The following is a 21,978-nucleotide window of genomic DNA, read 5'->3' as shown; positions in this document are numbered from 1 at the left end:
CTTGCTTGGAAAATCCCATGGACAGAGGAGCCTGGTAGGCTATAGCCCGTGGGGTCACAAAGAGTTGGACACAACTGAAGTGACTTAGCATGCACACGTGTGTGTGTGTGTGTGTGTGTATAATTCTTTTAATTGGAAAGTTATATATATGTATACATATATATATATATATATATATATATAGAGAGAGAGAGAGAGAGAGAGAGAGAGAGTACATCCCAATTCTACTCAAAGTGATAAATAATGGATTCTAAAATGTTAATTGTTTTTATCTTTTAGTGATGAGATTAGGCATGGCTTTTCTTTTAGCTAAAATTTTCCATAAAGAACATTATTCTTTTAATTAGAACGTTATATAATTTTAAAAGATTAAACCTCAGTAATTCTATTTCTAGAATCATACCCCAAACATTCTCTCATGTAACTCTCACAACCACGCCATGAGGTCGATACTATTATCTCCATGTGACAAGTGAAAAACGTCAGGGTGAGGCCTGGGTGAAAAACGTGATGAGCCCAATGTTACTCTGGGCTTTGTCAGATCTATCTGACACCAAAATTATGAACCAAGATGATACACAGAGGGTTATAATAGGAAAAAAGTACACCTGCTGGGTGGAATGGCTGTGTAAACCAGTTTGCAGACATGACAGAATACCACATAGGGTATTCTGATGTTAGGGAATCACTTTTCATGACATGGAAAGATGCTTTATAAAGTTTAAAAATGCAAGATGCAAAATTCATTGGCAACACAGCCCCAGCTATGGTAAAAATTCAAAACAAAAGGAAGACTTGAAGAAAATATGATAAAATAGCTCTCTCTAGACAATAGGATTTTAGAGATTATTACCTACTTCATCCAATGGACATGAGCTTGAGCAAACTCCAGGAGACAGTGAAGGACAGTGAACCCTGGCGTGCTGCAGTCCATAGGGTCACAAAGAGTTGTACATGACTTAGCCACTGTACAACAACCTACTTCATCATACCTGAAAATATTACATAATGGGTGTTGCTGTTATTACCAAAAATGTTCCATATTAACTGAACAACAACAAAAAAAGAACATGCCACCCATTATGGCTCCCTTCCTCATACCAATCTACCCACTAAGGCCAAGTTGAAGGCTCACCTCCCCCATGAAGTCCTCCTTGATTTGCCCAGTCCATTCTGCTCTGACCTTTTAAAACATGTCTTCAAAGTAGATCTTTGACTCCTGGGTTTAGAAATTATCATGGGTCTCTTGGGACATCACAGGTTTTGAGCTTAATTCCCTATCAAGTATTCTAGAATCCCTGGGTGGGAAGCCATCACTATCTTCTGTTCCTGAGTCTTCCACGTGTTCACTGGTGCCAACAGAGCTGCCATTACTGTACCTTCTGTAGCCTGGGCCGGTCTGGCACAGGGTAGACAATGACCATGAGCAGGACTAGTCTATGATGAAGTCCTCACAGTCCATGGAAAATGAGAAAACTCAAGAGTGAATTTTCTAAAACACTAAGCATATTCAACTCTCCCATCTTTTGGGATTATACCCTTCCTACTCTTCAGTGGTAAAACATTCATCATTTTTTTTTGAAAAGATGGGGTAAAGAGTAGACGGTAACTGTAAAAACTTGTTTAACAATCTCATAACCGGCAACTTCATGTTGCTTTCCCTATTTTCATCACATTTCACGGTCCATAAGATACTAAACATTGCAACTAACTTTTTTGAAGAAGGGAGTTTATTTTTATTACGTTTGTAATCTAAACAGTGTTGGCATCCATTGAGCAGAACTAGAATATTATTTGTTGCCCTTAGAACTAGAATATTATTTGTTGCCCTTTAGAGAAGGATTCCTAACTACCCAATCTCACATAGCTTTCCTTTTCCCAATTATTTTCCCTCATATAATTTATAATTATCTAGATTATATTCCAGTATTCATTTGCTTTTTTTTTTTTTTTTAATGCTGTCCCACTGTGGAGAATGTATGTCTCATGAAGACAAGGTCTTGGCCTGGTTCATTGTTGATGCATGCAGTAGGCACTCAATAAATATTTTTTAAACACATAAAGGAAGAACCTTGGAGCGGGAAAGGGTGGAGGAGGACTTTGGTCAGAGTTATAAAATATTAGAAAATCAAATTTAGTATTAGAGTTATTGATGAGTAAAATACCAGTTCTGGAATTAGTTCTAGCTACATACTAGCTATATATTAGCATGTGGTTATCTTGTATCCGGAGAAACCTCTTATAAAGGTTTCCTCTGGTGCCCAGTCATTCTGGGAATAAGACATTAAAATCAGAGTAAACACACTGAGCAGGATTCCTGGCCAGTAGCACTGGCAGGACATATTTAGTGGAAACATACATACAACTCAATTGCAAGCAGCTCTCCATCCCCAGTTTCTGATTAACACTTTCCTTCCCCAATGCCTCTCAGCTTCTCTTCAAAAACAAATCTTTTTTTTTTTTTTACTGTAGTTGATGAGAAAATGCCCTCTTGTGGGCGTGACAGTGGACCACCACCTCAATAGTCTCTGAAAATGTGACTGTTGAAGAGAGCTCCTTCATCAGACTTAAAAGATTTTTTAAAAAAATTCCAAATATCAACCCTTTGTTAAAGTGAAAATGCATTTTCTAAAAGGCCATTAAACAGTACTCGACTCACTTCTGCGTGTCTAACTTAGCAATGCAGGTTCTGATTATCTTGAACAGCATCATCACAAAGATAATTATTTTCCTTTCTAAACTTCTGTACGATCTGCTAATGACAGGGTGGCTTTTTTTTTTTTTTTTACCGTCGCCCAGAATCTGCCTCCTTTCTGCTCCCAGGAAACCATCACCTGAGATTGACAGGCAGCAATTGAAAATAATAAAATTATGTAAGATGAGCTTGTAATCACCAGCATTTCACAAGCAGCAAAATGCATTTCGCTTTGGCTGAGGAACAGAAAGTTTCTTCCTCATTTTAAATCTGTATCAGAGGTAAAGCCTTCTATTAAAACACAATTCTCAGTACACTTAGAGCCTCTGGCAGACTGCCAAGGAGACGATCAGGGAACCACTGCTGTAGAGAAGCAGGCCGTCAAAGGCCTAGAGGAGCATCCTGAGAAACGGGCAGTCTCCTAAATTCTGGGAGGGTTCCACCCACAGCTGCCCTCACCCCTCTGGGCAGTCTCCTCTGCTAGTGGACACACACACGTGCTCACACACACACTCACTCCCCCACACACCTCTTTCTGGAAGGATGTGGGATAAACATAAAGAAAATCATTCCCTGTCTTTTACTCTACAGGCACACACCCACTCTCTCTCTTTCTGGGTTTCTTCTTCCTTTTTCACTCCTTTTTGTCCTGTGTTACTGACATCATCGTTATTATTAAATTACAAACCCTGTGGTTCAGGATTTGGTTAATTGCAACCCTTTTGCTGGATGTAATTTACAGGTACAAGTGACCACTTGGGGGCACAGTTATTTGAGAAGCCTGGCACTCGGCTTGCAGGCAACAAGACAGGCTTTTGGGGTTTAGCATCTGCTTTAGCTTAGCTGTCTCTGAGAAGAGAGACCCCCAATCCTGGGTCCTGCCGGAGCCCCAAGATGGAATAGAACCTTGAGGGAATTGTTCATTTAAGATGAGTCTGAGATTCACTGTGAAGATTATTACATATGGAATTATATGAAATTATTTTGGTCCTTCCTCCCTTTAAAAAAACCGGTTGTTTAAAAATCTCTTCCACATTGTGGCCTGTCCTTTTCATGTTTTCATCAGTATTTGTGTGGGCATGTACACAAACACATTGCTCACAGTGGCAGGTGGCAAAAATTAACCTTATTTGTATAGTTAAATTTCTTCCCCCTGTTAAATAAGCTTTTATTTTATGATAAATATGCTGACAGGTTTTTTAAAAATCTATTTTTAAACTGGAAAAATTTTAAGTAGAATTTTAAAAGCAGAAAGATGACTACTGTTAACATTATGGCACATTTTCAGTCATTTGTTCTATGTTCTTTATTTTTTTTAACATACTTGACATCATAGTATATATATATCATATGTCCTTGGTTTCTTTTTCATTAACAAAGTTTCCTTTTAAAAAATGATTTTCACGCTAAACAAACTCACGATAAGTCGCTTAAAGAATTTTGTTCTCAAAGCCCAAAGAAGTGTTCTGTATTTTCCCTTGTCTCCTGATCTGAACACAAGGAATGTTTTTTAATGCCATCTCTTTGCCAACCCTACCCCAGCACTCAAATACGTACTGTGAAGACAGATATTCCCTGAGACAAAGCAGGCTGTCTGGGTTCATAGTTGGGCAGAGGGGAGACACAAGCCCGGGTCGGGGGAGAAGAAAGAGGGTGGGGCGGGGGTGCACGGCAACAGCCAGGAAACACTGGGCTTTCACCAGCGACCCCAAGGCCCGAGGCCTCAAGATGAGCACGTGAGTTAGCATCCTGGAAGGTCTGTGGGTGGTGTGCAGAAAAACGGGAGCAAAGATCATCTTTCGTGGCTCAGATCTGAATGCACAGTCATTTCACATCCCGGAGAAGGGATCCCTTATCTAGTCACATGTTTTAGGAAGTCATTTCTGCTTGCTTGTGACAAAAACCAAAACAGAAAATTCCCCGGGGTTTGCACTCTGTCACCCAGCATGGCTTGAAGCAGCACGGGATTCACAGGAGGGGATCTCTGCCCCAGACCCGAGGCTCCCACCCCTCCTCCCACACTCGTGATGCTGTTTCCATGCTCTAGGATTTGGGGCTCCAGTCCCAGCTTTGCCTCTCACTGGCATGTCTTAGACGGTACTCCTCTTTTCTGGGCCTCACGTGATCAAACTGTGACATGTGTCCAGCACTGCCCTACACTCTTAGAGGAAAATCAACAGAGGGATATAAACAGAAGGGGAGGTGCTCAATCCCCCAGGAGCAGTAAGCTGGAGACCCTTCAGAGGGGGTTACACGGAGAACCTGGGCCATAGGCTCCTCCTAGAGGAAGCTGTGAAGGACGGGCAGGATCTGAACTGGGCAGAGATGGGCAAACCTTCCAGAGATGGAAGAGGGGAGTGGGGAGCCAAGGGCAGCCTCAGGCTGGCAGAGTGGCTCCTTGGAGCCAGCTGACAGTCCCTCTGTCTCCAACGCATCTTCCTACTCCCCAGCCATGTGGGGGACTAGCTCCCTGCACCCACGGGTAGGTGGGCACGACTCATCAGGCCTTGACCTGCTGCGATAGGCTCCAGGCCCCATTCCCTTGTCCCAGGAGCATGAGCCCTGTGGGTTCTGGCTAAGGAGCCGACCACAGAGTCACAGGGCCCAAGCACCCCATAGCTGTGGCAGCAACATCTCTCAGAGGTGAATTCAGAGCAATGCATCCTTTAGGAATCACAGTGCAGACCTAGGCTGGCCATCTAGGCTTACTCCTCACAGGGCAGAGTAGGTTCATTAGCTGTACTGGGCTTGTAAGCTGGTAGATTGGGAATGGGGGTCCTGGGTGTTCAGAGGGAGGCACTTGAACAGAGGGAGGGTGACCGTCATCTGCACACCTGCCCTGGGAGGTCCTCCAGCTGCCTGCTTGGGGGTGGAGGGGTGGGGGAGTGGGGTGGTGCTTCCTAGTGACCATGCTCACCCTTATCAGCCCTGTGTCCCAACAGTGCTTTCCTGGAGGCGATAGCCCCGGTTGCCACCTACACACCATCCTTGCATCGTCTACATCATGCAATGAGGCACTGCCCAGGAATGTGGACGTAGGGGAGACAAATGAACTCAGCTTTCACACAGATGAACTTTGTCTGAATTCCTGCAAAGCAGGAATGACCCTGCCCCCCCACTTACAGGCCTGTTAGAGGCAGTACGTAGAGCAGCAAAGCTATTATTAGTGTTATTATACGAGGTGGCTCTATTCCAAGAGATGAAGTAACCTGCCCAAGATTTCATCATTCCTGGGTGGCCCTGCTAAGACGCTGAGCTCAGACCCACATGGAAGTGAAGGCCACAGCTCTCGAGCACAAGGTCTCACTACTACTTCAAGAGCCGAGATGCTGCCCAGAAATGTGGATGTGGGGGACGACACTGATCTCAGAGTCAGACTGCACACTCACTTGAGAATGGGTCACAGCAGAGAGGGCAAGGTCACCCTAAGGACATTCTCAGACTAAAGGCCTTCGCACTGTGGCAGAAAGAACATGTCAACTAGCCCTGAGGCTGCAAACCAGAGAGGAAGGGGCTGAGCTGGGGACCGATCAGTCCAGCCCTATTCCCTGTCCCTACCCCTGGGGTCCGGTCAATTCTACAGGTGGCTGCTTGGGCTGGGAAGGTACAATCATGGCTCAAAGACACTGACCTTTAAGGCCATCCACCAATCTCCTGTCTTCACAGCAGAGTCACTACACAGTTTCCTGATACTCAACTTCCTGCATGATGTGCCTTTAAGGGAGAAATTTGTCCAGCAGCCACAGGAGCATCTGGTCTACCGGGTGCCACGCTTGCAGTGTAAATCACCCAAATGCCATGACCTGGAGATGGTTCAACTCTGGGGAAGCTGCCAGTCCTGCAGAAAACTCCCTGCATGGAAAACTTGTGTGACAACCCCAACTCGTGGGGATATTCCCAGTTGGCCAGCTAACATCCTCACTCACTGCCAGCTGTCCCCAGACACTGCAACACCCAATGTTCATCCACAGGAGAGTGGACACACCAACTCTGGTACATGCCATGGAACCCTATTGAGCAATAAAGAAAGAACTACTGAGGTGAATGTCAACATGGATAAATGGCGCCTGGGGTTGGTTGAGTGAAACCAGTGGGTACCAGGGTATATACTACATGCTTCCATTCACACGGAGTCACACAGCAGTTGGAACTCATCTCTGGTGACTGACATCAAAAAATGGTCAGGAGAAGAAGGGAGTTTACTTAGAGGAGGCACACGGGAACTTTTTGGGGTGATGAAATGTTTTACATTTTCCTTTGGATGGTGGCTCCAGAGGTATATACAGTTATCAAAACTCAGTGAACTGAACATGTATGGTCTGTGGATTTTATTGTGCTGCCTCAACTGTTACACCTCAAATAAAACACATACATATATAATAATACATACAATGCCCGGCAAAGGCTAAGGTATACAAATTGTTGAACTGTTAAAGCGAGTGACTTTTTGCCTCTAAGCAAATGATTTAAAGAATTTATTAGGAGAGCCAGTTTAGAATGTCTTCTTTTTATTGTGGTAAAAACATATAACATAAAATTTACCATTTTAACCAGTAAGGTGTATAGTTCGGCAGCATTAAATACAGTCACACTGTTGTCCAAATATTATCACCATCCATTTCCAGAACTTAGTTATCTTCCCAAACTAAAACTGTGCCCACCAAACAACAGGTCTTTATTCTTCTCTCCCCTAGCCACTGGCAACCACCATTCTCTGTCCTGTCTTTCTAAATTTGACTACTAAGTACCTCATATATGTAGAATCATACAATTCGCTGTTAAGTCACTAAGCTGTGTCAGACTCTTTGCGACCCCATGGACTGCAGCACGCCAGGCTTTCCCTATTCTCCACTATCACTTGGAGTTTGCTCAAGTTTATGTTCATTGAGTCCATGAGAGTTTATGCCCATGAGATGCTATTTAACCATCTCATCCTCAAACAATATTTTTATTTTTATGACTGGCTTATTTCACTTGGCATAATGCCTTTAAGGTTCAACCAAGTCACAGCAAGCGTCAGACTTTTCTCCCTTTTTAAGGCTGATTAATACTCCATTGTGTAACACATTTTATTTATCCATTCACCCACTGATGAATACTTGGGTTGCGTCTGCCTTTTGGCCACTGTGAATAATGCTGCTATGAGTGTGGGTGTACAAATATCTGAGTCCTTGCTTTCACTTCTTTTGGGTATTTACCCAGGAGCAGAATTACAGAATTGTATGACAACTTTATGTTTAATTTTTTGAGGAACCTCTATTCTGTTTTCCTTGGTGGTCACACCATTATATTGCCACCACCAAAGCATAAGGGTTCTGATTTCTCCACATCCTCACCAATGCTTTTTATTTTCTATTTTTTAAAGGATTATAGTTGTCTTAATGGGTGTGAGATGGTATCTCATCATGGTTTTGATTTGCATTTTCCTAATGATTAGTGATATCGAGCATCTTTTCATGGGCTGGTTGGCTATTGGTATATCTTCTTTGGAGAAATGTCTGTTCAAGTCCTTTGCCCATTTTAAAAATCAAGCTGTTCGCTTGTTGTTGAGTTGAAAGTAAGTTTTATTTGTAACTATGTGCAGGACTGAGTGAGGAGGGCATGGCAACCCACTCCAATATTCTTGCCTGGAGAATCCCATGGACAGAGGAGCCTGGCGGGCTACAGTCCATGGGTTCTCAAAGATTCGGACACGACTGAAGCGACTTAGCACACATGCACGCAGGACTGAGAATTCAGTCTCGTCCTCCCCACTGTCACATGCTCAGTCCCTAGAGGTCAATCTCACGTCCCTGTCCCTGTCCCCGGTGGCCCCTAGGTAACACAGCACAGGAGCCAAGGGTCAGACAGCCAAACTGCTTTTCCTAGGACCCTTTCCCTAGGACCAAGGAGACCATACCTGGCCTAGGTGTCTCTTCCAGATATCAAAAAATGCTTCTGAAGATCAGACGTCCAGGGAGGCTTACCTAGAATAAAAACAGCTGACAGCTACAGCTCTCCAATTGCGATTTCACAGTCCAATGAGTACCCACCCGTCCCACGCAGCCTCCCCGGGAGCCTTCCTCAACAAAGAGGGCTTTGTGTGGTTTCTGCAGAATCTGGGAGAGAAGCTTTAAATTCTGAGGTAGGAGCCTGAGCAGGGTGGTGGCTCTGGAATGCCCTTTTCGCTTGGGGATGTGAGGGAGAGCGCAGGGGAGAGGCAAGGGCTGTCACCACAGCCCATCTGGAAACCCAGGGCTGAAACTCTTGCCACCAGAGGATGGTTCGGTTCGTGCGGCTTTATCTCAGCATGGCAGTAGCACCAGCTGTTTTCTTACTAGTCTCTCCACTGCTGCCGGTGACCTTCCCTCACGTCCCAGTCACTGGTGTCTTTCAGCATGTCACACACCCCATGTCCCTCCCTTCCTGAAAACCCCTGACTTCTGCCCCAGGGGTCCCAGAGCAGATCCTCATAGAGACCTGGGGCCAGTGAAAAAGAGAGGTGGTGCTTTTGTGGAGAGGGAAAAAGGGACTTCCATGAACCACGGTTTCCATAAAAATCATTTTTTTTCTCCTCGGGGGTAAAGGAGGAAATTTTAGATCCTAGTGCCATTTAATTGTGGAGAAAGGCATTTTTTCCCACAGTGCATGAAGCCACCCGGTGCTCTTTTTTTTTTTTTTCTTTTCCTGCAATGTCTTGCCATAGATCGGTAAGTTGAGAAGCTTCGGAGCTTCTACTTGGCACACCCAGGTTTCAGCAAGAAAAAAGTTCCTTTCACAGTTTGAATATTATTTAAGTTTTGATGATTAAAGCTGGCTGGAGCAGCATGAACCGAATAGATTACAGTACTCTGCGTACAGCAGGCTCTTCGCTAGCAAGATCAGCCAGACACACAGGCTGCCTGCAGCCTCCGGGTCTCACTGACACGCCTTCCAAAATGCAACACTTACACTTCCCAGATGCCGTGGCCCTGACCTGTTGGTTCGGACAGCCAGAATCAGAGCATGGTCATCTTATACTTCTTCAGGTCAACCAAACAAGTGAATTCAATGGCAAAATAGCCTACCGCAACCAAATCAGTGAATTCAATGGCAAAATCACCTATGCACGGCTTTAGAAGTCAGAATAGTGCAGAACCGCAACAAAAGGGCTTCATATGAATGTGTGGATGAGATTCCTGTGCTAAGACCCTCAAGCTCTCACTCAGCATCAGGGAGCTGATGAGAGATGCACATAAACACAGAGGAGGAGCCCCTCGTCACAGCACCCCCCGACACGGCAATCATTCCCTGGACAGGACAGAACAGACCAGGCAGCTGTTCCTGCTACGGTGAGCACGGTCAGACCGGTACAATTCAGTCTGCCTGTTGTCCCAAAGGAGGCAAGGCTGGCCTCACTGATGAATAGGTGGGAGCTTTAGAAGAAAATCACTGCCTGTGGGTTGGCAGGACAACTACATCTAGGCTCTTATGTTGCCCTCCACCCCTATCTCTGGTGAAAGACCCCAGATGTTGGGTTTTATTTGCATCGCCAATCTGTTAAGAACTGAAAGGCAGTCTTAGCATGCAATGGTTACCCACAGCTCTCACCACACACTGCTCTCCTGGCAATACACGAGGGAGTCTGACATGGCTCCAGACTGGTCCACACCTTCAGGGAGAGAAGCTGAAGGCTACGCTGTCAAGGGAGTGCCAAGTGCGACAGAAGTTTCTAAATGCTTCTTCCCATTATACCTTGCCTCAGACTGGTAACCAATCTGTGACCTAGCACCGATCAGAGGACCAGGCCTGGAGCATCATTATCTACTGGCTTGGACAGCCTGGACAGTGGCAGAGGCAACCAATCTAAGCGGCTGCGTGGAATCGTGTTGTGGATGCCTGCGGCAGCCTTCATGATCAGGTTCTTCTCCTGTGGTCTTTCAGAATTTCTCTCTTCCGAAAGAAATGCTGGACTGTCCCCTCACTGGTCTTTCTCCACCTGCTTTCCACATGCCACAGGCTTCTGAGTTAGACTGGAACTTATGGCCGGGGTCATGTCTCAGGGCATCCAAACAGTGAGAACCCAACATGTGCCAAGTCCAAAGCCAAAAGGAGGTCGTGATTCCCAAGTGAATCCAGAAAGAGCCACTTGTTCACATGATCTGGAGCAGAAACCAACCCACATGTTCACATGGACTACAGTTATAACATGCTTGATATTGTTCTGAGCGCTGTAAACAGGAAGCCATTGAAACCTCACATAATTGATTCTTATCCATGTAAGTCAGGGGCACCCTAAGAAGCCTTTGACCACATAGAAAAGTAGTCAGTTAGATCTAAGCCTTCAAGATAAACTGAGAATCAAATGCTTGTTGAGTTTTACAAATGATGATGGCAGTGAGGTTAAGTGTGAAGGAATCTGAAATTGTACTAATGGGTCTCACTTCCAAGTTTATTTCAAGCCTTAACATAAAATTAGCTGGACCTCACTTTATTATGTCAACTGAGGTATAATAATATGAGAAATGTGGCTAAGTGTGTGTATATTCTGTTATTTTAATAATCAGTTTATATTCTGTATGAAAGGGAACACAGGCTCTCTCCCTTCTTCAGAGGTTGGTAGTCACCTGGAGGCTAGGCTTGTGCATTGCTGTAACCCATCCAGCCACCCATATTTGCACCCATTAGGCAAATGCTTTGTCTCTCCAGAACTAATCTGCAGAATGGGAATAACGCTACCTAAATCACAAGGTAAGCAACAAATGAGATGCCGTGTGAAAGGCATGGTTCTCTCCATCATACCTGCTCAGTAAATAGACCGAGTCTATGCTCATTTAGAAGCTTCCTTACGAAGCTAAGTTCAGCTGCAGTTTTGATTCAAAAGCATATGCTTAAAGCTGGAAATATGAAAAGAGGAGATAAAAGAGAAAGGTAAGTTTTTGTTTTGTTTTAAAATTCATGTTTCCCCTTTCCCCACCACTTCTCAAAATGTTTATAAATATCCAAAAGGAAAACACGGATGACCTGGCAACTGTTTGGTCTAAGCCTTTGACTAGCTTTTGCTTTTCGCAAGACAGAGAAAGCCCTTCTGTTTGCTCTTGCCTCATTGTCCCCATTTCTGACCCTGCTTCGAAGAGCTTTACAGGGATGCCTGAAGAAAAAGAAAGCCTCCTGCCTGATTTTTCCTTGAGGGTAGAAACAAGCCCAGGAGTGAGGCAGGGGGAGGTGGTGGAGCTGGTCAGGCCGGTACCCAGCCACTCCAGAACACCTGCTGCCTCTTCCTCATCCAGCGTCATTTCCTGCTGATTCCTCAGTTACAGGTTTGATCAGCGGCATGGCAGCCACGTCTTCTCACAGTGAATCTCTAACTGGAGAAGTCATTTCTTGCCTGGGTGAGGGTTAGAAGAGTTCAAACAGGGAGAAAACACATTTTTGTGGTGTACACCCAAGGTTGTATTCAAATCTTCTCATCCATTTCCAAAACAAACAAACAACAAAAAAATCCTTCACCCTTGCCCCCACTAAAATAAAGAATTAAAATAGGCCAGAAAAAGTTGGAAAATATAGTGTTATTGCCCTTTTACAGTGGTCTCTATGATTGTGAGGCATTTTGTTTTTCCTTAAAACAACACTTTTATGAAATGCCACAAACTAAAAATCTCAGTGGGGACAATACCTCACAGGTAAGTGTATCATGAAGGATGGACTAGGACGGACTCTGCATCAATTCTAACAAGTGCCAAATAAATTCAAGTTAGCACTGGAAAGAAGAAGTTCCAAGAAAATTAGTCTTCAAAGTCTCAAGTCATAAATCCTTAAAGATTCCATTTAGATTAGTTATAATTCATCAACAAACATATTTAATAGATAGATGTCCAAATATAGCATCTAAGATTCCACACAACGTAAAACTGTGGAGATACAGCTACACAGCGACTGAGTGAAAGGTAATCCAAAAAGCAGCCTTTGATGTCTATTACCTGACACCTTCTCTGGGCATAAACTGATCCAGGCAAATAGTTTTTCTATCACGTTTTGTGCCAGGCACTGTATTCAGTACTGGGACTCAAAACAAACATGCCCAGATCAATCTTTGGTGGTCCTAAATGTGTTGGAGAAGACTCTTGAGAGTCCCTTGGACTGCAAGGAGATCCAACCAGTCCATTCTGAAGGAGATCAGCCCTGGGATTTCCTTGGAAGGAATGATGCTAAAGCTAAAACTCCAGTACTTTGGCCACCTCATGCAAAGAGTTGACTCATTGGAAAAGACTTTGATGCTGGGAGGGATTGGGGGCAGGAGAAGAAGGGGATGACAGAGGATGAGATGGCTGAATGGCATCACTGACTCGATGGACATGAGTCTGAGTGAACTCTGGGAGCTGGTGATGGACAGGGAGGCCTGGCATGGGGTCACAAAGAGTCGGACATGACTGAGCGACTGAACTGAACTGAACTGAATCCTTTCTACATTGTTTCTGCTCCTCAATTTGCCATTTATTACACTGGATCAGCATGGAAACAGATGCCATTCAAAAGCATCTAAAAGTTTTTCTCAGCATTGCAGGAGTAAGAGTAAATGAAAGCAGGTAGGCAAATCCCAAAGTACTGTAAATGTTGGACCTGGTCAATATTCTTATTAAAGCTCACAATCCCTCTAGTAGAATTATTTCATTTAAAATGCTAATTGGCACAGACAACGAGGTACCTGGTACATAACAGGCAGTGTGCTGTGGTGCAAATGAGCTTCCCAGGTAGCACTAATGATAAAGGACCCACCAGCCAATGCAAGAGACATAAGAGATGTGCGTTTGATCCCTGGATAGAGATCTCCTGGAAGAAGAAATGGCAACCCACTGCAGTATTCTTGCCTGGAGAATCCCGCGGACAGAGGAGCTTGGCAGGCCAGAGTCCATAGGGTCACAAAGAGCTGGACACGACTGAAGCAACTTAGCATGCACATAGTGGTGTGAATCATCGAGACACAGTCTGGAGTCTCCAACACACACAAACACACACAGACACACAGACACACACACACATCCCTTGAAAAGACAAGACAAGACAGATTGGCAATTGATAGATCTAGGCTCAAACTTGGATGTACAGTGCAGCCAGATTCATGGCCTTGGGCCAGTTGATTACCTTTCTGAGCCTCATCTTCACTTGTAAAAATGTGGATAATCCCTATCTTGCAGCATTGATATGAGGATTAGAGGTAATGTATGTAAAGTACTAAAATACAGTGGGCAGCCATAACTGGAAGCTGTTATTATTATATTATTGGGGCTTGATACAGGTTTGATGATTGAATAATAGGCAGATTAGTTGACCTCTAAAATCCACATCAACTCTAAAATTATGATACTAAAAATGGAATTAAAAGTTCACATATCAAATCCACTCAAGGATATTTTTAACGATTGTAATTGTGATGCAAATCTCTTTTCAGAATAAGTTCTGGTAGTGAGACTCACAGAATACAACATATTTATATATACCCTGGCATATTACGAAAATGTTTATGATCAAATTTAACAGGAGAGCTGTCTATGGTTTCTGAGAGCTCCAGGGGTTGCTGCTGCCTTCTCTATCATGACTGCCTCTGTCACCGAAACTCTCCTTTCTAGCGTACTTCTCGAGGTTAGACACTGTGAGGCAGGTTTTAGCAGTTATCTCGGCCACGATGATTCCCTCCAGTTTCATAAAAGAAAACGGAGGTTTACTGAGATTAAGGATCTTTCCAAGGTCACACAGCTAGTAAGCACCAGTCACTACAACTCTGACACTAAGTCCATTCCTTTAGCCACTATGTCATATCGCTGCAACTTACACCAGCCCTAAAAGCAAAACAGAAAAGAGACTGGAGAGACTTGTGAGGAAATGTACACACAGAAAGGGAAGAACAAATCTACTGTATTCTCCCTCTGACTGTCTTCTGGGGACTGCATTTTCACCATCTCTCTTCAACAGAGGATCAATGTCACACATCTGTGAAAAAGTAGAAGAACCACCACTCCCTTGTCTGGGTATATACGCCAAAGGATTGAAAGCTGGATCGTGAAGAGGTGTGTGCTCACCCATGTTCACAGACATGCACTGCAGGATTTCTCCTTATATGAGCCATCAAAGTAGTCAAATGTATAGGAACAGAAAGTAGGGGAGGAGAGTGGGCAGTTGACGCTTCATGGGTATACAGAGTCAGTTTTGCACGATGAAAAAGTTCTAGATATCCATTGCACAACAATATTAACACTATTGAAATGTACACTTAAAAATGGTAAGATGATATAATTTATGTTATGTATTTCCTTTTACCCCTATTTTAAAAAGTAAAGTAGTAAAATATTTATTTGTATATGTGTGTATACATACACATTTTATACAATATATATTTGTATATATGTATGTGTATATTTTTATATATATACACACACACACACATAAACATTGTCGTTGTTGTTTAGTTGCTAAGTCGTGTCTGACTTCTGCTGCCATAGCCCACCAGGCCCCCCGTCCATGGAATTTCCCAGGCAAGAATACTGGAGTAGGTTATCATTCCCGTGTCCAGGGGATCTTCCAGACCCAGGGATTGAACCCACATCTCTTGCATTGCAGGCAAGTTCTTTACCGCTGAGCCACCAGGAAAGCCTATACACACATATATTAAGATATTGTTAAAAGAGTCAGTGATTTTAATATATCAAAACTCTAGAAAAGAATTATAAAAATTGATGCCAGTGGGGCCAATGGCAGCCTTTAAATGTTTGGGGAGCTGACCTCTTGGCCCAAACCTGATCCCGTATACAACGCTCTGCCATTCCTGTTCTAGCTTCTGAATCATCAACTGCTACAGAGTCCAGTGTCTGAACCATGTGAATTTCATGCAAATATCCTCTGTGGTGGTAAATGAGAACTCTTCCCTTTCCCTTCCTAAAGGTGGAGATGCCCCAAGCTGTAAAGTTCATTTCGCAAATAATTAATTGTATTGCTCCTTCCAATGATCAACAAACCTCATCTTTTTCTGCAGTTTCAATTTCCCTATTTTCAAGTGATTTCCCTTCTGACCTAGGATTTCAGGAAAGTAAGCTGGTAGCCGTTGTAGGAAGAATCAGTTTGCTTTCAGTGTGATCCTGATCTCAGAAGGCAGGTAAAGAATTCTGACACATTTTTCTGCTTAACCAAATTATTAAGACTATTTTTTTTTTAGCATATTAGGAGATAAATCCTGATTTCCTAAGTAATAACAAAAGACCATCTGTACAAACTACATTCTCCCAGTTTCTAAACATTTGGGTCTATATGTGATTTATCTGTCCACAAAGAGATTTCTTTTCTTTCTTTCTCCGTTTTTTTTTTTTTTTTTTTTTTGCTGCACTGCTTGTGGGATTGTAATCCCCCAACCAGGATCAAACCCTGGGCCCTTGGCAGTCAGAGCACCAAGTTCTAAGCATTGGATCACCAGGGAATTCCCCGCAAACAGATCTCTTACTCTCTAGTAAAACCTACACAGTTTCTGCCTTGGTTTAGCCTCACCCACTCCAACCAAAGGCTGGATTTCTTATTCATGGTATTTATTCCTACCCCTACCCCACAAGTAAGCACTTAGTTGACCGATTATAGAATCACAAGATTGGTTATAATTCCGTTTCTCCATCTGACTTTGAACTTAAGTGCTCCAATTATTTCTCCTGATCCTAATAAGTCAGTGGCGTGCTAATGCTTGCCTTGATATTTCTGAAATATACAGGGTGTGATTAGCATGGGACTGCATCATTAGAAAGCAAAGTTGAAAGCGGGTGAGCAAAATCATCGCTTGCATTTAAGCAAAGCTGCCTGTGCAGTGAACTTACAATGTTATGTGATCCCAGAGATACTATACGTTGTGAGTAAACATATACTATATTTGGAAAAATAATCTGATGCTCCAGAACATTCTGTCTTTGGCTACTACTGAATGAGACAAGATCCTAGGACGACGGGCTCGTTCTAATGTACAAAGTCCAAAAGTCTGTTTGAGCTAGATATAACTGAAGACATAAAGAATCCCTGAACCATAATAGGATAGGAGGGGAAGAAAGGTAGAAAGGAAAGAAGGAAGGAGGGAAGGAGAGAAGAAGGGAGGGAAAACTTTAGTCAATTCTGGTGGGTTGGATTGACATCTCCAGGCCATAAAGTGAGAAAGCTTTAAGGTAAGCCTGCTGGAAGAAAAAAGAAGAAAAAACCCATGCATACACACATATCAAATGAGATGCAAAAAACTACATTAGCATCAGTGGTGTTATTTTATCTGTATGCAATCAGCAATAGTGTAAACTTTTGGGAACTAGCAGAAGGGGGAAAAAAGAAACATTTTAAAATGGGAATGATTTGCAGCCAAATCAATTGATAAATAAAAGAAAAAAAGATGGTACAACTGAAATTGATGCCAAAGATTTATAAGGTTGACTAAGTAAACAAAAATGGAATGGATCACCATGGAAATGCATGAATATTGAAATAAGCAAGATTTGAATAGACTAATGATATGCCTCACTTAGACTGACAGGTGTTGATAACAACTGTGACACTCAATCCACACCAACATCCACACTTCTAACATGTTTATTCCTAGAAAACATGGGCCAGATTGAAAGGTTCCTTTGGTAAGAGCTCATAAGGAAAATAAATTTTCTGCTCTTAAAGGGACTAACTCAATTCTCATCTAGCTACTTGAAAAATAAAAAAGGTTTTACCTATTTGCTTCCTGGATATGAGGAGCTGCAGTTAGCAGAAGTCATTCTCCAGGGCTCTACTAGTCTTTGTTCCAATAAACCTCTCACAGAACTGAATTCTCAGTTTGGCTTATCTCCTGCACTGAGTACTTGAAGTATGACCACCACTCATTAGAAGCATAATTAAAAAGATACAACCTAGATTCCTCCCTCCCATCACATACAGATGAAAACCAATAACCCTTAATCTATTTGTTACCATGGCTACCATAGGGTATTTTATTTCAGTACAACTCTAGGTATTTCCTTTGGATTGTTGCTTGCAAATGAAAGTTGGAGACCTATAAATTTTCGTTAACTGCTACAAATGGAGAGACTGAACAGAAGAAAATGTTTTTCTTAATCATGGACGAATATGGTTTATAAGATGCTTGTGCAGAAAAGTTATTAAAATTGGTTAAATGCATCAGCCCATAAACCAATTTAAATGCCATTAAATTTATATAGAGTTTAAGGGCACATATGCTAGTAATTCTCTGATTTATAGCAGGATGATAAATCAAGTGCACTCAGAAGAGTGTACAGGACGGAGACTTTATTCATCAGTGGCACATAGCTTCATATTTGTATAAATGCCTGAAATATGTGACTACTCAAACACAGGCATGCCAACCAGCCTTTAAAGTATTCACCTGTGAATTATCCAACAATGTTTTGGCCTAGAGTCGGGAGGAACAATCGATAAATTTGTTCATCATGCCCACTCCAGAAGAGCAGCTTTGCACTTTCCATTGTAATTTTTAAAAAACATCAGGAATGAGGCGGGCTAATTAAATCTGCTGTCATTCATCCTCAACCGAAATAATTCCTTAAATCTGCCGTCCCAGGGCTGAGTTGGAGAAAAGACCACACAACAAGAAAAGGAACTCTGAAGTGACTAGACAGATGACTTTAAAGAGACTGAAATTAGGGTAAATACAGCTGTAACCAGGACAGATTTATCACCGCAAGAGGAGTCCGAATCCCAGCGAAGCTCGGCTGGTGAGAGGCTGGCGCCTGCAATAGTGGAGCCTGAATGTCCCTGAGCCGAAGTGGAAGTTTCACGGGCAGCTGCAGCTGGGCGTCCTCAGCGGTCCGGTCCCTCCAGCGCTGAGGTCTCCCCTAATTCTACATAAATACCTGCGTCCACGATTCGCCCCGGGCTAGCCGCGGCGCAAGCACCGTAGCGAGCCAGGACAGCGTTTGCAGAGCGGCAGGGATGGCAAAGGCGGCGGCTCCTCACCCATCAGCATCCCTAGGGACCCGCCAACTGACCCTGTGTCTGCCATTGGGTTTCAGAGCCCAGGAACCACAACTGGCTTCTCCGCTGGCGGACCCAGGCATCCGAGACTTGCGCTTTGGCCCCATCACAGTTGGCTGCAGGCAGGCAAGCAGGCAAGGCGGCGCGTCCCCGCCTTCCCCGGCCGACGCAGACCTGACCTGCCCGGGAGCTGCCTCGGACCTGGGAGCTGCCTCGGACCTATCTGGGATCTCGACTCTGCTCTCTCGACCCCGGGGGAGCGCTCCCCTCCCTCGGGGTCCGGGGCCCGCACTGCCTAGAGTCCGAACCCGCGCCGCGATCGCAGATGACCCTCGCGCTCTCGGCCCGCTTCAGGCCACAGAGACCCGGACGTGAGCCCTCTGCCAGCCGGCACCTCCCGCGGCAGTCAGGGCGCAAGCCCACACTCCCACACCACACATCTCCCAGTCCACACTATCCCGCACATAAACAACCCCTCCCCACCCAACCCCACATCCTCGCCGCCCCACCATTCCGGTACGCCCTCGTTTCCGCGCCCCCCAAACATGTTGGCACCCACAAGGTGCTAAGGGAAGGGGAGGGGGTTACAGAAGGTCTGTGCGGGTTTCCTCCCTGTGGTTTTCACGTTCCTCTGCCTCGAAAGTTACTTGGGATTGAGTGAAGAGACCCGGTCCCCAAATGCGGGGTCTGAGGACGGGTGGGGGCAGAAACCCCAACCTGGCTTCGCGCCGCACAGAGGCGCGCACCTCCCCAAAGGGTCGGGCGCGTGGCCGCCCCCAGAGTCCTGCCCTCCGGTGCCTCCTCCTGGCCCCCAGCCCGGCCCGGGCCCTGGGCCGCTCCAGGGAGGTGGCTTGGAGAGGGACGCAAGCTCTCGGGCCCAGCTGAGAGGGGCTGCTTCGGCGGGGGTGGGGGGTGGGGGGTGGTCACACTCGCTTCCAGCACCCACTACTACCGCAACATTGGCCCCGGGCAGCCCGGGGGCATCCACGCCCGGGGGCAGGAAGTTTTTTTTCCCCCCTTTTTCCCCCTGGAGCAGCGCAGGCGCAAGGGCTCCTGCAGCCTTGCGAGTCCAGACGCGGGAGGCTCCGGCCGCCGCCGCCGCCGCCGCGGGAGCCGAGCCCAGCGTTCCGCGTTCTCCGGCCCCGCTCCCAAGCCCGGCCCGGCCCCACGCAGCCTCCAGCACCCTGGGTCCCCGGCGCCGCATCCTTGGCGCCCTAGCCTGCGTCTTACCTCCGGCCGCGCGGCTCTGGCCCCGGCCCGACGCGCAGAGAGTCTGGGGTCGCGACTGGGCGCAGGAGGGCTGATGGATAGGGGACGGCGCCGGCGGGCAGCGGTGGCTGGGGCCGCTCGGGTCCTGGCCGGGAGAAACGGATCCAGGTCCACCTCCTCCTCGCGTTCCTGCTCTCCGCTTTCTCCCCCCTTTTCCTTCTCCTCCTCCTCCGCCGCCGCCTCCCGGCAGCCCAGGGAGGATGCCCGAGAGAGGGAAGTCAGTCCTTCTGCCTGTCAGCCTGTGCGGCTACGCGCGGCGCGGCCCGGCTCTCACCGAGGCGGCGGCGGCGGCTCCGGCAGCATCGCTCCCCCCGCCCCCCCCGGCTCTCCCCGCAGCCGCGGCGGCCGCCGGGCTGGGGTTGGCTCCGGGCTCGGGGCTCGCGCTCCGGGCGGGGGCTGCGCTCAGGCGCGGCGGCCGCGGGGACTGCGGGCGGGCCCTGCGGAGCCGGGGCCGGGGCTGCAGCTAGATCCGCGGCGGCGGCAGCGGCGGCGGCGGGGGCTGGCGCGGCCGCGGCGCGGGGACCATGCTCCCTTCTGGCTCGCTCCGCTCCGGGTACCGTCTGCTTTAGCTGCGAGGGAGGCGGGCTTCGGCGCGCAGCCAGGGGCGGGCGGAGCCAATCACGGGCGCCCGAGTGGGCGGGGGCGGAGGGTGGGGGAGGCGGGGCGCCCCCGGCCGGGCACCCGGCGCTGCTCCTCGGGCCCGAGGGATCCCGGGCAGCCGCGCGCTGGGGCCCGGGGCGGAGTGCTCGCGGGTGTGTCCATCCGTCCATCCGCCGCCCCCGCCCGCCCCCTGCGGTGGCTCCCTGCTAGCCCAGCTCGGCGGCCGCGCCCGGCAGATGCTCGGTGCTTGGTCCCGGCCTCCTGCGCCCCGGGCCTCCCGGCCCCGCCGGCCCCGGGCTGGCGGACGGGACCGAGGCGAGCTCCCCGGCCGCGCTCAACACCTGAGGAAACTGGCGGAAAAGTTTGAGAACGAAAAGTCCAATCGTCTTTCAGCTTCCGCCCTCCCTATGACACTTCAGCCACGGTAAGGAGGAGGAATTGTCCAGGTCCCTGAAGAACCTCGGCCGGCCCGGTAAATCCTGACCACCCACCCTCTCTAGTCCGTGCAGGCTCGACTCCCCTCGGTGTCCACGGACTTTCCTGTCTACACCGACCCTCTTGAGTCCGCAGGACCCCTCTCTGTTTCGACAGCCCCTGCCCTGGCCACCCCAGCCTTCCATGTCTTCACTGACTCCCGTTCTGTCTACACAGACTTTCTTAGTTCCATCACTTCTCTCTCTCCACGTGCGGTCTCCACGGACCCTAACTTCCACCTTCATAGGAGAGGTTTGGCTAGAGGCCCGTGGCAGCCCCTTTGCGGGCTTATCCACTGTGTCAGAGCATTTAATTTCAGCACCAGTCTCCCCTTTCTTGGTAGATCTAGATCTGGTTTTCATTCCCTGACCTCTTTCCCTCCCCTACCTTACCCCTTCATTTGGTTTTGATTTCAGAGGAAATGTATCCCCCCCCCATCCCCCATCTCCAGCCTGAATGTAACGTCTTGTTGGGCTGCAGCCTCTGCCCCCCTACTCCCCAGGGCGAAGCCGCAGAGGCCTGAGGCCTGGGTGGAAATTGGGGAGGGGGGTGTGGAAGGTAGGGGGCCTGCTTGTTCTTTGGCTGAAACTGGGAGGAGCCAGCTCCGGGCGGGCTCTGCAGGTCCCGCCCGCCTGCTGCCGGGGCCGGGGGAGGGGTGATTGGTAAATCTCTCTCGCTCAGCTCACTCCTGTGATGTCTGAATCCAGGCCTCTGCTCTCCTCTGCTGTGAACTCAGTTCAGGGATTGTGTCTTCTTTAATATCTTGTGGGAAGCAGAGTACAGTGTGGCGGCTGATAAATAATAAATAATAATAATCTACTGAGGGTAGCCGGAGGACTGTCAGTGAAAGGGAGTGAGGACCCTGGGGAAATGGCCCCATTGGTGTTTCCTGAATGGAGTAACTGCGTTTCCTGAAAAGAAGAAGAAAAGAAAATAGGATGAAGTTTTGGTGTGTGAAGCCTAGGGGAGGG

General features: G+C 46.9%; 1 protein-coding gene and 1 long non-coding RNA gene across 6 annotated transcripts in view; one reads left to right on the top strand and one right to left on the bottom strand.

Annotated features, from left to right (window-relative positions):
• KLHL29 (kelch like family member 29) overlaps positions 1-20,484 on the bottom strand; it is a 332,575-nt gene extending 312,091 nt beyond the window's left edge. The window contains exon 1 of the mRNA XM_069582659.1: positions 19,895-20,484. The gene's annotated coding sequence lies outside the window, so the exon portion shown is untranslated. The remainder of the gene's footprint in view (positions 1-19,894) is intronic.
• Positions 20,485-20,619: 135 nt separating this feature from the next.
• LOC138436702 (uncharacterized) overlaps positions 20,620-21,978 on the top strand; it is a 480,161-nt gene continuing 478,802 nt past the window's right edge. For 4 of the 5 annotated variants that reach the window (XR_011255537.1, XR_011255535.1, XR_011255534.1 and 1 more), the window contains exon 1: positions 20,620-20,957. This is a non-coding gene — a long non-coding RNA (uncharacterized lncRNA). The remainder of the gene's footprint in view (positions 20,958-21,978) is intronic. The other variant, XR_011255538.1, reaches the window with a different exon arrangement.

This window comes from Ovis canadensis, chromosome 3 (assembly GCF_042477335.2).
Source record: "Ovis canadensis isolate MfBH-ARS-UI-01 breed Bighorn chromosome 3, ARS-UI_OviCan_v2, whole genome shotgun sequence".
Lineage (NCBI taxonomy): Eukaryota > Metazoa > Chordata > Mammalia > Artiodactyla > Bovidae > Ovis > Ovis canadensis.
The sequence above is the reverse complement of the archived record's forward strand: the minus strand, read 5'-3'. Positions and strand labels throughout refer to the sequence as shown.